Genomic DNA, 13892 nt, shown 5'->3' on the forward strand with positions numbered 1-13892 from the left:
TAATTCCTTCCCTGTGGTAACTGTATGCTTTCACTGTATTGGGAGCAGAACATCAGACTGGAAATGGACCTTCTTGCTAAACTGGCTTTAGAAGGGGGCTCATTGGCACTAACCAATGGCGAAGTTGAACACCACCTTGGCAAAGGAGTTGTTTCACATTTAAGACTTGTGCTTTTACAACTGGGTCTCTGTAGTGTTGCATCCTGAAATACTGGTATCATGTGGGATGTGGCACGTGGATCTGCAGGACCTTGTTTGCATTAGAGCCAATTAGAGCATCTTCAAGGTCCTAACTGGGACAGAGGGAAACTGATGCCAGGACTAGACAGAGTGAGGGTGAGGCAGTGCGGTACCACCATGGGTGGCATACGAGTGAGCTGGGCTTGAAGAGTCTTGGTTTGGCCATTGGTCCTCTTAAGTGAGGCTTAACCACGAAATTGTGAACCTCAGGCAGCGAGGAACTGTGATTTCTTGCTTAGAGATGGTATATTCCCTGCCACAGCAACTGCATTAACTCCTTTAGTGACAGTTTGTACCACAAATCCTGGCTGTTTAATTGGATTTATCGTGGCTATTGGGAGAATAAATGTGTTTACAGATTTGTTGTGAAAGCTTTTTTGTGTGTTTTTCTCATAGCAAGTCAACTTCCATGTGGTGCAATTATGTTCAAGATGTTCCCTGTAGCTCTGGGATAATGTCAGATTATACTGTGTGTGCATGTTATTCTTCAAAAGGATTTTATCTGGCCACGATGCACTGTAGCAGAAGGAGAAAATGAGCTTAATTTTTATTAAGAGAGGCATACAAAGCTTAAAACACAAGAAATTATGTCAAATCCTGTTTCCTTATTATAGGAAACACTTATCTCTGTCTACTGAAATGTGAAATTTTTTCCCTATTAACTTCCTTCCTGTTCCATCCAACTCTGCCAGAACTCCATCCATGCAGCTCGATACTCTTGTGCTGCAGCCTTTTCAGCATTGAATGGTTAAAGCAAACACAGCAAGACAGAGACAAGGGTCTAGGGGAAATCAAAAAAGGATGACTTTCATTTAGTTTTGAAAGTCTCTTAGTTTTTGTTTGGTTTATAGTTTTGCCTGGAAACTTGCAGTGTGCTTAATGCAGTTGTACAGGAAGCCCTTGTGAAGCCTGCTCATGTTCCCAGACATGGAGCTGCCACTGAAGGGATGCTGTGGCACAGGAACCACTGTTGGGTATCATGGGCTACAGCTCTGGTGGGGATGGAGCTTGCCCCTGGTGCTCACTGTCGGATTTGTCTTATTTTTTTCTTTCTTTTTTTTTTTTTTTTTTTAATTAACTTGGATAACAGTGCAGTTTAGCAACACAATTTCCTGTCTAATGGCAGTTCAGGTATTAAATGTCACATCTGCCTAATACTTTCATTCTTAGCCATGACAAGTTTTCCTAACACTTCTAAAAGAGACAGTTGTGGTATGTTTCACTCCCTGCCGCAAATTTGTTCCATAACCCATTATTATCACTGCTAATTGTTATTAGTAAGCCTTGTAGAGGAGTAACTTGGAGCAGCAGCACAACAACTCTCCCCACCGTGGGAAAGGTCAGAGTTTTCAGATGTCACCATTTGCAGCCTGTAACCTATTACTCTGTATGTCAGTCACAGCTGGTTTTTTTCAAAGTTGCACTGAAGGACAACTTTGAGGGACATGCCTCCACTCTCCCTTGCTGTCTCTTAAGTCCATCCCCTCTCCACAACGCCCCCTCTGTCCAAGGCTAAGCTGCTGAGCCCTTGGCTGAGGTTGGCAATGTGATGAAGGATACAGGCATTTGAAAACTCCTGTTTCTGTGACTGAAGAGATGAGTGGAAAGATCAAAGAAGAGGACACACAGCTTGGGAGGGTGTAGTGGGCTCTGGCACCTTTGGAAGCCAGAAATCAGAAATCAGAAATCAGAAATCAGGCTTGGTGCCTGTGATGCACAGAGCATTGCTGCTGTGCCACAAAAATGCGTATGGAAAGGCACGAGGAGCTTGTGGCTGTGCTTAGTCTGCCTCTCTTCGAGGAGCTCCAGGCAATGACTTGCCTTTCTGTCATAAGCTCTAATGAGGTAAGGGAGCAGGAGAAAGGACACAAGCAGATCAGAGCTCAGTGGAAAGGAAAATCCACGTGGCAAAGTTGCACTCTGAAAATAAGGATGAATGATCCCTGGCAATCAGATTTCTGGTGGCCCTACGCAGATTCACACCAGGTGAGAGCCTGGCCCCAGAAACTGAGAGCGGCAGCAGAGCTGAGAGCAGAGTAACTGTGTGCAAGCTTCAGGTAATGGTTGGCTTAGCAAACCCCAATCTGCAGATCTACTTTGCTGATTGAAAATTTGGCCTTGATTTTAAAGAAGGGGGAAAAAAAAAAAAAAGAAAAGAAAAAAGCCTGAAGGCCTGTGCAGGTATGTAAGAATGTACTCAAGAATGTAGAAACACACCTTTGTGGGCTTAATCAGGTAGGTATTTGCCAAATTTTTCAGAATAGTTTGTACGTTCAGGAGGAAATCACCTTTAAAATTCAGAAAGTATACTTTACAGAATCTTGAGGTTCAGGCCATTTTACAGAATTCAGGTTTTTACTCTGATTCAATCAGGTTAAAAATCTTGAAAGATGAGCTGTTTTGAAGTATTTCACAAGACCCGTGAGTCATGCAAAATCCTATCACGTTCTTCCCTCTGGTTGAAATCGCAGAAGTTATGAATGCTCAAAGAGCTATTAGATCATGAATAAAGAATGCTGCACAATGGGTTGGTGAAAATAAATAAATAACCCCCCTAGTTTTCCTTCAGCTTCTAATTCCCGGGGGAAGAATTTTAGAGGCAAGAGTGGAGTATCACGGCTCACCCTCAAAAAGGAGTGGCATGCAGCTGCATCCCTTGCAGAGTTGCTATTCCTTCTCTTGGTTTCTTTACTGCTCCAGGCAAGTGGAGATTTTAATACCGCTCCTTTATCTAGCACAGTTAATTTCCCCACCCTGTACTAGCTCAACTTCTCTGGCAAGTATGTTGGGGGATGGTGGACCCAAGCTTTCATCTGCTCCCAAGTCTTCTGCTAACAAATTTGCCCATTTGTGATCCTACAGAACCTGCTCCATATCCAGAGAGATCCAGGCAGGCAGGTCGAAGGGGACACTGTGTCCATATAACTCAGCTCTACCAGTGCTGCTACTTCTGTCCTGTTAGGATACCTGTATCCTCTAGATATTTTTGTTACTAGAATGAATCCTACCTGGAACTACTGCTGGGATCTGTGGGCAAGTGCTAGACTGGCCTTTCAACCCTTTTTCCCCATATTTATTTCTTACTCCACTGTAACTTCTGGAATTCTTCTCCTTTTAGTTTCTTTCCCCTGAAATGTTGTGGTCAGGTTTCCCAGATATGTTTCTTGTTGACCAGGAATTTCTAGAGGCCAAGAAGGGATTGCAGGGAAGCACTAGTCAGTGGTTCTTGTGTGACCATAAACCATAAAAACATTTGATCAGAGGAAAAGTCTCACATTCTATTTCAGTCTCTGTTTATTAGAGCACATATTGGAGGTCAGAAATTACTTTTGGCCCAAATAAAAGTGAATTCAAACAATAAGAGAACCATGTGCCATTTTTGTCAGTATTTTGTGGAGAAAAAAAAAAACAAACCAAAACCAAAACCCAAAAACAACTGAGGAGAAATAATTATTTTGAATTGCTTACATGGTTGAAATCTATATGATTAAACTGGTGTTTGATGGAGGGAAAATAGTGTAGTTCAGTGATTTTGCTTGTGGCACAGAGAGGAATTATTCTGTTTCTCAACAAACCCAAAAGTTTCTCACTATTGAAGAGATTTCTAATGACCTCTCATTGCTACTTTCTTCAGGTTTCCATTTTCACACATTTTTTTCTTTCCCAAAGTCATTTCATCCTCTCTCTAAACAGTTCCCGATGGAGAAAAGACAATGGAAAAAAGAAAGGAAATGCAAATCTCTGTAAGTCATGAGGGTAGAACTGCACACAGTGTTTTCCATGACGTCCCTCAGAGCTCAGTCATTGCCACCAGCCATACAATGGACAGCAGGGAACCCCAAACCCCAGTCCTCAGTTAAAGTGGTGGGGGGCTCAACAAGCACAGCTGATGGGCTCCTCCTCTAGAATCTTATAGGGGTCGATCTAGAGCCTGATCCCCTTCTCTGTGATGTGTAAGGGGAGGCAGCAGCAACCTTTGGGCATTCAGCTTCTTCCTTATTCCCACCGTGGTGTAGGATCTGCATTTGATCTTGCCTTTAGCAGTGCATCTGAAGGGTCAGGAACACCCTTGAAACATCCTTCCACATAAAATTGAATGTATCCTGCTTTCAGACGGGTGCAAAATTCCACACATTGTAACGAGCGGTGATACTAACTTATTGCAAAATCCTTCGTGCATGTTAATGAGCTGGGTCTTGCCAATGCTAAAAATAAGCCTCGGTGTAGAAAAGGCTTACAGAATGAGCAAAATTGCTCATTCCCACAAAAATTTCATCTGTTGTCAAAAACATCTGATCGTGTAACTTCTCTAGCTCTCTGTTTCTTGTGGAGTAACAGCAGACCTACGTACCCCTGCTCTTGCAGGTAGCTGGTCTAGTGAGCGTTTTAATCTCTTCTGTAGTGAGGATACTAATACAGGACTTCTGAAAACAGGTATGAAGACACATTGATTTTAAAAAAGCAACTCAAGATAAGTGCCTGACATGGAAAATTTTAATCCAAATGATTAAAGTTTAGCAAGAAGGTTTCATTACAGGAAATGTTAGGTAAGAGATGAAGCTCCCAGCCCTGCTAGTATTCATCACTTTGAGATGGATCAGCACCTTAAGAAGAACATATGTTGTTCTGCCTTTGAAAAGCTGGCAGTGAATTTTGAGAAGAAAAAAGGCCTATATAGTGATTATTGGAGTCAACCTTGCAGCTCTCCGCACATTACTCAAAGCTGACCACGTCTTTTCTGCTTTGCTTCTTAGCAACCCCCTTGAAAGAGGTTCTGTTCTGTGTGTATTTTATTGTGTTCAGTACTTGAATGTGACCTTTCTCATTGATGTCAAACTTACACAGAACACAGAGCAAGGCACAGGCTTGGTTTTTGCCTGTGTGTTGCTAAGCCCTAGATCTCACATATCTGTGTTGGCCACCAGTCATCTTCTGACAGATCACAAGGCTAGTCTTCATTCCCATTCATCCCACTGTCACTGGTGCTCTGTAAGGCACCAGCACTCTGGGTTGTATGTCAGGACAAAGCACAGTTTGCTGCTCTACCTCAAGGAAACAGCTAGAAGAAGGAAACAGTGGGACTCCTCGCTCTACATCCAGTGGAGGTAACCATGAGACTGTTGGCAGTTGTCAGAGCTGGTGATGCTGTGATGTGTACTTCCAGCTGTCTCAGAGGGATTTGCTTTGATGCAAGGATGTGAGGGGATCACACGTGTCTTGGTGGATTAGAGGAAGAAAATTGTCAGTAGCACCAGGATATCCCAAGTGTGGGTCAGAGCCCCATGGCGCTGGATCCCATTGACAAGACAACCCCAGTTTTAGGAGATGGGAGTATGCTGTGTGAATTCAGCAGGTACAGATGGTGGGGATCAGTTGGATGAACAGATACAAAGTTTAGAAGGAAAAATAACATGCTCTGTTTTCCGAGGAGAGCGATTTGTAGGCATTGTGTCAGGACTGCCTTAAAAGACAGCAAGATGCCTGCTTTGTAGCTTTGGACAGATTTTTTGCCATGTGAAGAGCACTCTCTCTGAAATGTAAAGTGCACGTTTCTTTGTTTTTGTTTGGTGGATTTTCCCTGTGCTGGCCTGTCACCATGGTGCTGGACGGGGGAAACTGATGATCAAAAGCTTTAGGGAGCTGTATGGCTGAATTGTTTCTGCTTTCATCATCCATTTAAAAAAATCTAAATGGAAGATGAGAACCTGCCTGCTTTGGGTTCATATGGAAGTAATTTTAAGACCAGGCAGCAGCAGGGTAGTTTCTCAAAGATGAGTAGATGGTTGGGCCTCTTCAGGAAATCTGCAGCAAACAGTTCATTCAAAAATAACTTTTCGAGGTTACGGGAAGTGAGTGAAAAGAAGTAGCTAATCTAAAGGAGATAGCACTGATGAAAGGAAGCGTTTTATCTGATATCAGAAACTGTTGGCTTTCATTCTGATCTTGTTGGTTTTTTCTGTATATAGCTTTTAGAGTCTTCTCAAAAGGTTATTGCTTTTCCAGTGGCATCAGAAAGGCTGAAATGATATTTGCAATGAGGGTAAATGACTATCTTGAGGTTTTGGTACCCACAGCTCCAGATTAACTGGAAATGCAGGCATTTAGTAAATTTGAAAATCAGTGCCTCTTGGCCCTTTGCACTTCTGAGAAGCCAACTTAAGTTTTGTGATTAGGACCAGAGCGGGAACACAGTATATGCCACTCAAGGGACATACATCTGGAAAAAATAAGCCACCTAGAATGAGTGCCAGCTCATAAGGTGGTGGCCTCCATTCTTTTTGTCCAGACTATCCCAACCATGGAAGTCTGGGAAGCCCTGCTGCTGGTTGCATTGATAGGAACAGCAAGACTTCCCTTTCAGGTCGTAGTTTTGGCTCACCAGAGGTGTAATTCCTACAAATTTCTGTAATTTAAAATCACCTTGGGTTTTGAGTTTCTGAAGTAAAAGAGCTCCATTCAAGGTCTGGAGTAGATTAAAGCAGCAACTGCTAATCTACAACTGGTTCTTGAGGTGCTGCATGAGTAGGGAGATGGCTTCAACCATGATGAGGTGAAAGGCCAGGGAGGACCTGGCAATCAAAAACCAGCACAGGAGACAAAAGGATAATACCAGTGAGGTATGTGTATATATATAGTCCCATATACACAGCTGTATCTCAATTGTACAGAAATGTTCCCTGCCTCACCAGCAGTTACTAACTCACTGTTTTTCTTTCAGAAAGTAAATCCTTGACAGACTTGAAGTGATGAGTAATGACTCCACTTTCTTCCATTCCAGCTGTCACACAGGCAAGAATGTTGGTTCCTCATTGACACAGAAAATTTGATCATCTTACCCTTTTCTTGTTGTCCCCCGTCTGCCCTATCACTTACTGGTTGCTTGCTGTTATGGTATGGTGGGCTCATCTTCTCTCAGTAGGCACTGAAATTGGTTTTTACAAGAAGAAAGAGAATACTCTACTGATAAGCAGTGGTACTCATCAAGGGAAAATGTCAGCACTTAAACCCGAGTCTTGATTTTCCCCTCTGAGTTGTCATAGCTGGATCCTCTGCCCTTCCTTACAAGTGGGTTTGAGGAGGTGGTTGTTTTGGCTGGAATTGCAGAGGCACAGGTGGTACCACCAGCTGTAAATTGGAGGAGGCACTTCCTGATTATGACCACTGCCTACACACAGATCACTGCCAAGAGAGGAGCTGGAAGGCTCAGAAGCCTTCTCCTTACTTGGAAAAGGAGGGTAGTCATCGCTCCCCTCTCCTGTAGGCTTTCACCTGTAGGCCTCAGGCTTCTTTGTGAGTGCTTGGCTTCCCAAGATGCTGTGATGTGAATAACCCTCAGCCACCAGTGAGAGATGGATAAACCAAGGCACAGGGTATTTAAATTCATGCATCTAACATTTAGGAACTCAGGTCTGTACAAAGACACCATCTGCTCAGGAGATGCAAGTGCATGGTGCATTTGAAATCCAGCTTACTCTTCTAAAGGACTTCAAAAAAAGTGGTGAGTAAATTCGTCATCTCTGCAAGGTCAAGGTTTTGCCCTCTGACTTTAAATGTCAGTGTCAAGAGGCTTGTACTAAGCTGCAGAGCGAGCATGCACCAGCCTTGCCTGTATTTAAGGCTTGCCTGTGAGGAGTTTGGGGTGTTGCTCTGGGGGGGGGGGGGGAATTTCAGAGGGCATTGCTGGTTACCTGCACAGGCAGGACTGTTCTGGTCTCAACTGCCAGCACACACCACCATTTGCACTTATGTATTTTTATTGCCAGGTTACAATTTTTTAATTATTGTCTGGTGCTCGTGTCTCCACTTTCACATAATGGAGACCTCTGTTTGCTGGCCCTGACTTGCCTTGTCCTTGGCAAAATTGGGGTGCTTTGCCTCCTTGTGCATTGAAAGCCCTTTCCCTGGGATGATCCCTTGGCCCATTGCCACCTCGTGGTCTTGGTTTTCATTTCTTGTCCTAAACGTGGGTCCACTGCATGGAGAGCAGCAGGTGAGGAAGAGGCGTTGGAGGAGCACTGTCCCACGTGCACGAGGAGGGAGCCAGATTAAAAGATTAAAGTTACAAACTGAAAACCCCCTTGGGCTACCCACGAGATCTGAGTGCCTGGCTGCGAAGCCAAACTCCCACTCCAGAGATGTGGTGCCGTGCACGCTGTTGCTCACACTGGAGCCACAGGCTCCCGTCATCCCCTCCTGCTGCCGGCCCTAGCTGGTTTTACAGACCAAGAAATAAATAATAAACCAGTTTTGCCCTGAAGGACGGTCCTGAGTGATGCTTTGGCAATATCCAGGGGCTTAGGGGGTGTTTTTATGCTCTCCCTCATTGCACACTTGAGCCTTATTTGCTCGGGTTGTGGGGGCTGGATTGCTTCACTTGGGATGGCGAGGGAGGGGTGGCAGTGATGACCACTGATGGTGGTAATCATATGGGGAGGGTCATGATTCCTTTCTTGCCTTCCAGTCCCTTCTTAGAGGTCTCCTACAAGCCTCACCCTAGCAAACCTACCACTAGGTGTGCTCACAGTTAGCGTATTTTCTCTCTGTTCCCCCCCCCCCTCCCCGCACATTTATCTTCATTAGGACTGGGCAAAGAATAGCCTTTTGGGAATTATGGCTGAAAGGCACAGAAGTAAAACTGTCCCAAAGCACTACTGGTGTGCTTCTGTCTGTATTTTTTATTTGACCAAAGCAGTGAGTCTGAGCCAAAATGATGACTCCATCATCATGACAATACTCAGCATATTGAGCTCTACAAAGCAATTTTTCACTGGGATTTTTGTTGTTGCTGTTGTTTTGTTTTTTTTAATATTGGTTTTACATTTTGGTGTGCATTTTTATTAGAAACATGTCGTTTCAAAGCAAAAAGTTCAGCCCTGCTCTTTTGAAAACATTGAAATGGTATATTCTGGTTTCTCAGCATTTGCTCCTCCTTATCCTCCTTGTGCTTTTCAGATGAAGCCCTTCGTCAGACAGCAGCTGAACCTGTGAAGACATTCAGTTCCTCTGGAGCTCTCTGTTTCAGCACATTTCCCAGCTATGCTTTCCCAAGTGCTCAGGTGCCAGAGTGGAATGCACACCAGTACCTTCTGGCCCTTGCAAGAAATGGTGTGGGGGTGTGTGGTGGCCAGACAAGCAGTTGCAGTCTGCTCATCATGCAACGCTTCCCCACCTTCAGATGTGAAAGCGCATGTCACTTGGGGCTGTGCCTCGAGGGAGGACAGAAGCAGGACCTGTGTTTTCCAAGGGACTCAAATGGGTGGGCATGACTAAAATACCATGCAGGCACAACTTGGAAATGGAGTAATTTCCAGGTCCGTGCCTGTTTTGAGGAAGACAATGCAAAGTTTTAGCGAAGTCTTATTTTTATGAGCTGTATGCTCACACAGGTCTTTGTGATGGATTTATATCCTCCAACTGATTATAATTAGTGCACCGTTTTATTTACATAGGATTAATGTAATTCAAATGACTAGATGAAGTTCTTTGATCTCTAGGGTACAAGAGGTGAGATTATGATGACTGATTATTTTAAATAGTTGCCCCTGGCCATAAAATCTATTCATTTGAAAATCAATAGAAAGATATCACTTGCCATGTTGATGAGATAATTTCCTCTGCTACTCAGCCCTGACCCCGTTCTCCTGGTTTTCACCATCCCATCAAGTTTAAATGCCTTTTTCTCTCTCTGGAAGCTCTGCTCCACCCCATCCTGCACAGCCCCTCTGTGTGTCTGGGGTAGCCTCCTTTTCTTTTGAAGCCACTTTTTGATTTATACGCTCTTCTTCAAAACTCTTTTCCCAACCATGCATTCAGGTGCTATAGCTGCCAAAAATACACCCAGCTCCGTATTTGTTCTTTGTTGCACTGGTTGAATTTACAGGTATAGTGTTTGGAGACTGCAAACTTTCTAATCTCTAACAAGCACTGTTGTCTGTTCAGCAAGTCCTGCCCATTGCACAATGGTATGAATATTTATGATGCTAAATCATAATCCTTGCCTCTGACCCAGCACTCTTCATCAGCAGATCTAGTATTGCTTCACTGAGGAAGCAGTCAAATCATTATCCTAATTTCCAGATGGGGAAACTGAGGTGCTGCGAGGTGAAATAACTTGTCAGCAGAGGAGAGCTAGAAAGGGAATTCAGCTGTCTTTGACCCCAGCTACATGGTCCAGCCACCAGAGCCTGCAGCCTCCTCAATGACAGCTAATAAAAGTTGTCTTTATGCAATACATTTTCCTCTATTAACAGCAAACAATTCCAGTGTTTTCTTCACAGGTATTAATAGCCTTCCTGAGAAATATGTTTCAACATGCATTTTCAGCACTACTTGAGCGTGTGTTGTGCCCCAGCTAGCAGCTGTGACCTGCTAGAAGGAGCCAGACAGGGGTGTGGTTGCACCTACACCCCTGTGCTCCACTCTTCTGCTCCACCATCCCTTCACTCCTCTAGTGACCGTCAGGGAGGTTGGGCACTGACCACAGAGACTTTTCTGCATACCAGCTGCTGTGTTGGCAGCCTTGGAGTTGCCTCTGGGTCTGACTTACCGCCTTGTCTCCTTCAATATAATTGCTCACTGCTGATTTATTTTTTTTTCTTTCCCTTTGATTCTGTAGCACTCGTATCCTACTCAGACTCCTCATCAATCTTGCAATCTGGGGAGCCTGAGGAAATAAGAGAACTGATCATCTGCAGACTTCTTCTGTACATTGTGAAAGTGTCCCTATGCCATGTGTGATTCTAATCTTTTTTTTCTTTAATCAGACAGAACATCAGAGTGTCAGACTATACCAGTGAGGTCTGTGTGCTGGGCGGGGAAGGAAGGAGATGCTTCTGCAGAGGTACTCCCTGCTACCGGCTCCACAGAGGTGACAGCACACCTGTGGCTTCCCCTTTTCTAACCCCGTGCTTTACCTCCCCATGGCCCACACTGCTCAGCCTTGCAAATCTTCTATGGCAGAGCATGTTCTCTCCCTTGCCAAGCCCGCTGGGGCACGGCTGCTTGAGCAGCGATGGCTGCAGGGAGTCCTTGAGGAGCGGCAGAACACGTCTGCCTGGAAATCTGCGTGTGCCGCAGATGGACCCATTTCTCCGTATTTGGAGGTCTTGAGGAACCAAATCACTTCATGGAATTGGCCAGAATTTTAATGCTATCTACCCAGCTACCTTAGCGTGGTGGTAGAAAAAGCACGTGTAGGAGGTTGGGTGGGTTTATTTGGGTGCAAGGGTGCGTGTGCTCTTTATACACGATGCTGAAAGTTCATCACAAGCTTTTCAACAGTCTGTAGAGCCTCTGTCACGAATATCAGTCTAGACGGTCCACACTGGGCAAGGGTCGTTAGCATTTATTCCCTAGCTTGCAAGCATTTTAGGAAAGAAAGGAGATCTGAAATAGATGTGGTCTGAGCTGAAGTTCTGCTCCCTCCATCACTTGTTTACTGATTTATTCACTTAGTGTTACAATTTCTTGCTTTCACCTACCTACTCTCAGTGCACTACAACCATTTCAATATCAAAATATGAAAGCATAAAGCAGCTATAAAGCTACCAGAACTCTTTCCATCCCTCTCTCCCTTCTCATTTGTGTAAGGCAACATCTGAAGCACACTTTTACCTCCAGATGTCAGGACATTTGTAAGAGGGATCAGACGTGGTGCTTGTATGTCCTCTGTGGGATATAAGCAGAAACAGTACCTAGACAGGAAAGCGTTTGAATGTTAATGATAGGACAGTGCTAAAAAACACTTTAAAAATACTTCCCTGCTTTTTGCTGGGGAAGTCTCAATTTGTTGGCTGCCTCTGGCTTTTTGCCCAGTATCCTCAGATCTACTGATGAAGGGAGACAGCAACACACGTTTGTCCTATTCCTCTTCCTCAGTGTGAGATGCCAGACTGGAGCAGATATGCCACCATTCCTGTTCTTAAGAACACACCACAGAGGGGATTACAGTCTCCTCAGCCCTTTCCTACACCTGCCCTGATATATTCAGTAGCCCTGGGCAGGGCTAAGTTACACCTCATTCACCAGCAGCCATTGGAAGCACAGCTAAGTGGTGTGAGCATCTCCACAAATCCATTTGAGTGCTCCCAAAACAGGATACACGTGCACAGTCAGTCCCAGGCGTGCAAAATCCTTTCCCAAGTCCCAGCACAGCATCGCCCTGGGTGGACTTCAGAGATGTCCTGGGAGTTCTTGCAGGAGAAAGGATTTGCATCGAGCTTCTCTGGTGAAAATTTGACTTCCTATCTTGACATGCACTGTTCCTACTCCTTTTTTTTTCATAGGAGTGGCTGCATTTCTTTTGCACTGGATGCATGGTATATAAAGCATTCAGGACGAGAAGTCTATAGAAGTGTGATACTAATAATATTTTACAGCTTTAATTACCATGATTGTAGTGCCTAGAGGCGTATGCAAAAACATTTTGAGTGGGAGGAGAGGAGGCAGCGCTGTGAACATTTTTGTGGTTTTGCTGGGCAATGTGCAATGGAGTTTTCTCATGGGAACCACAGCATGCCAGGGAGAAAAGCTGCCTCTGCCTCCTCGTCTGCTCCATTGGGATACTGGATCACACCCCGAAGCCGAGGAGACAACCACATCATTCCAGTTTTAGGGAAAAGCTGGGCTGACCGACACACTGCCTTGTAGAGGGGCTCCAGGGGCAGGTGCTGCCCGTTTCTGCAGGCAACAGGTATTTTTCCTCAGGCAACATCCCTTCTATACAGCGAGCAGCAGCTTCACCTGCAGGATGATTTTAGGATTGGGCAAGTGCTGATTTGGGGCACAGATTTGCCAGCAGCCTCGGGAGCAGCATGCCTGTTCTTGGCCAGGGTGTGCAGCGCAGACGGAGCCCTGGCTCCCGAAGGCCGCCCACCCGTCCCTGCCGAGCCTGCGTGGGCAAGGGCAGAGGGGAGGGGATGGACAGAGGGGCCTTGTGCCCCACGGCAGGCTCCACTGTCAGCAGGCTTAGAGCCACCAAGCGTCAAAACTAACTCAGGGACAGGAAAATACGCTGTGCAGGAATGCAAGTTTTTAAAAGTTTGGGTGTTACAAAATAAGAAGGGTATAAAATAAAGCCACTTGCGTTTCTCCAGGTTCTGAATGTAGTCCTGAAAACTTAGAAAACTTTTCTTTAAACTGTGTGCCTAGATAATATATTAATTTTTAGAGGTATTTATGTAGTTTTGGTGATAGTGATTTGCCATAGGTTCCTTATTAAGATGCTACAAAGCCAGCAGCCTCCAGCTGGAAAAACTGAAGGAGAAATTCAGTTTTATCTGACGTGGTTACCAAAGAGTCAGTTCACAACTCTGCTTCCTGCCTGGCAGGTCCCTGCTCAGACAAACAGCCAGGAGGTACAATGAAGTCTTCTGATAGCCAAGGTATGGATGGGAAGGCAAGGAAAACGGAAAGTAAACCCTGTGTGAAAGGCATTCCTGGCTCTGGGGATGGATATTGGCTTAAAAGACAAGCATATTTTATTGAGGCTTTTTTCCCTCGCTTACTAATTTTCCCTCCGTTTATTCCTTTTTTTCTATTGTTATCTGCACTAAATATGACTTAATTTATTAGTTACTACTTAATTTACCATGTATTACTTAATTGATCACTTAAATATTACTTACTTAAAAGCTGGCAGCTTAATCAACTCT

The sequence above is a fragment of the Chiroxiphia lanceolata genome, chromosome 7, assembly GCF_009829145.1.
Source record: "Chiroxiphia lanceolata isolate bChiLan1 chromosome 7, bChiLan1.pri, whole genome shotgun sequence".
NCBI lineage: Eukaryota > Metazoa > Chordata > Aves > Passeriformes > Pipridae > Chiroxiphia > Chiroxiphia lanceolata.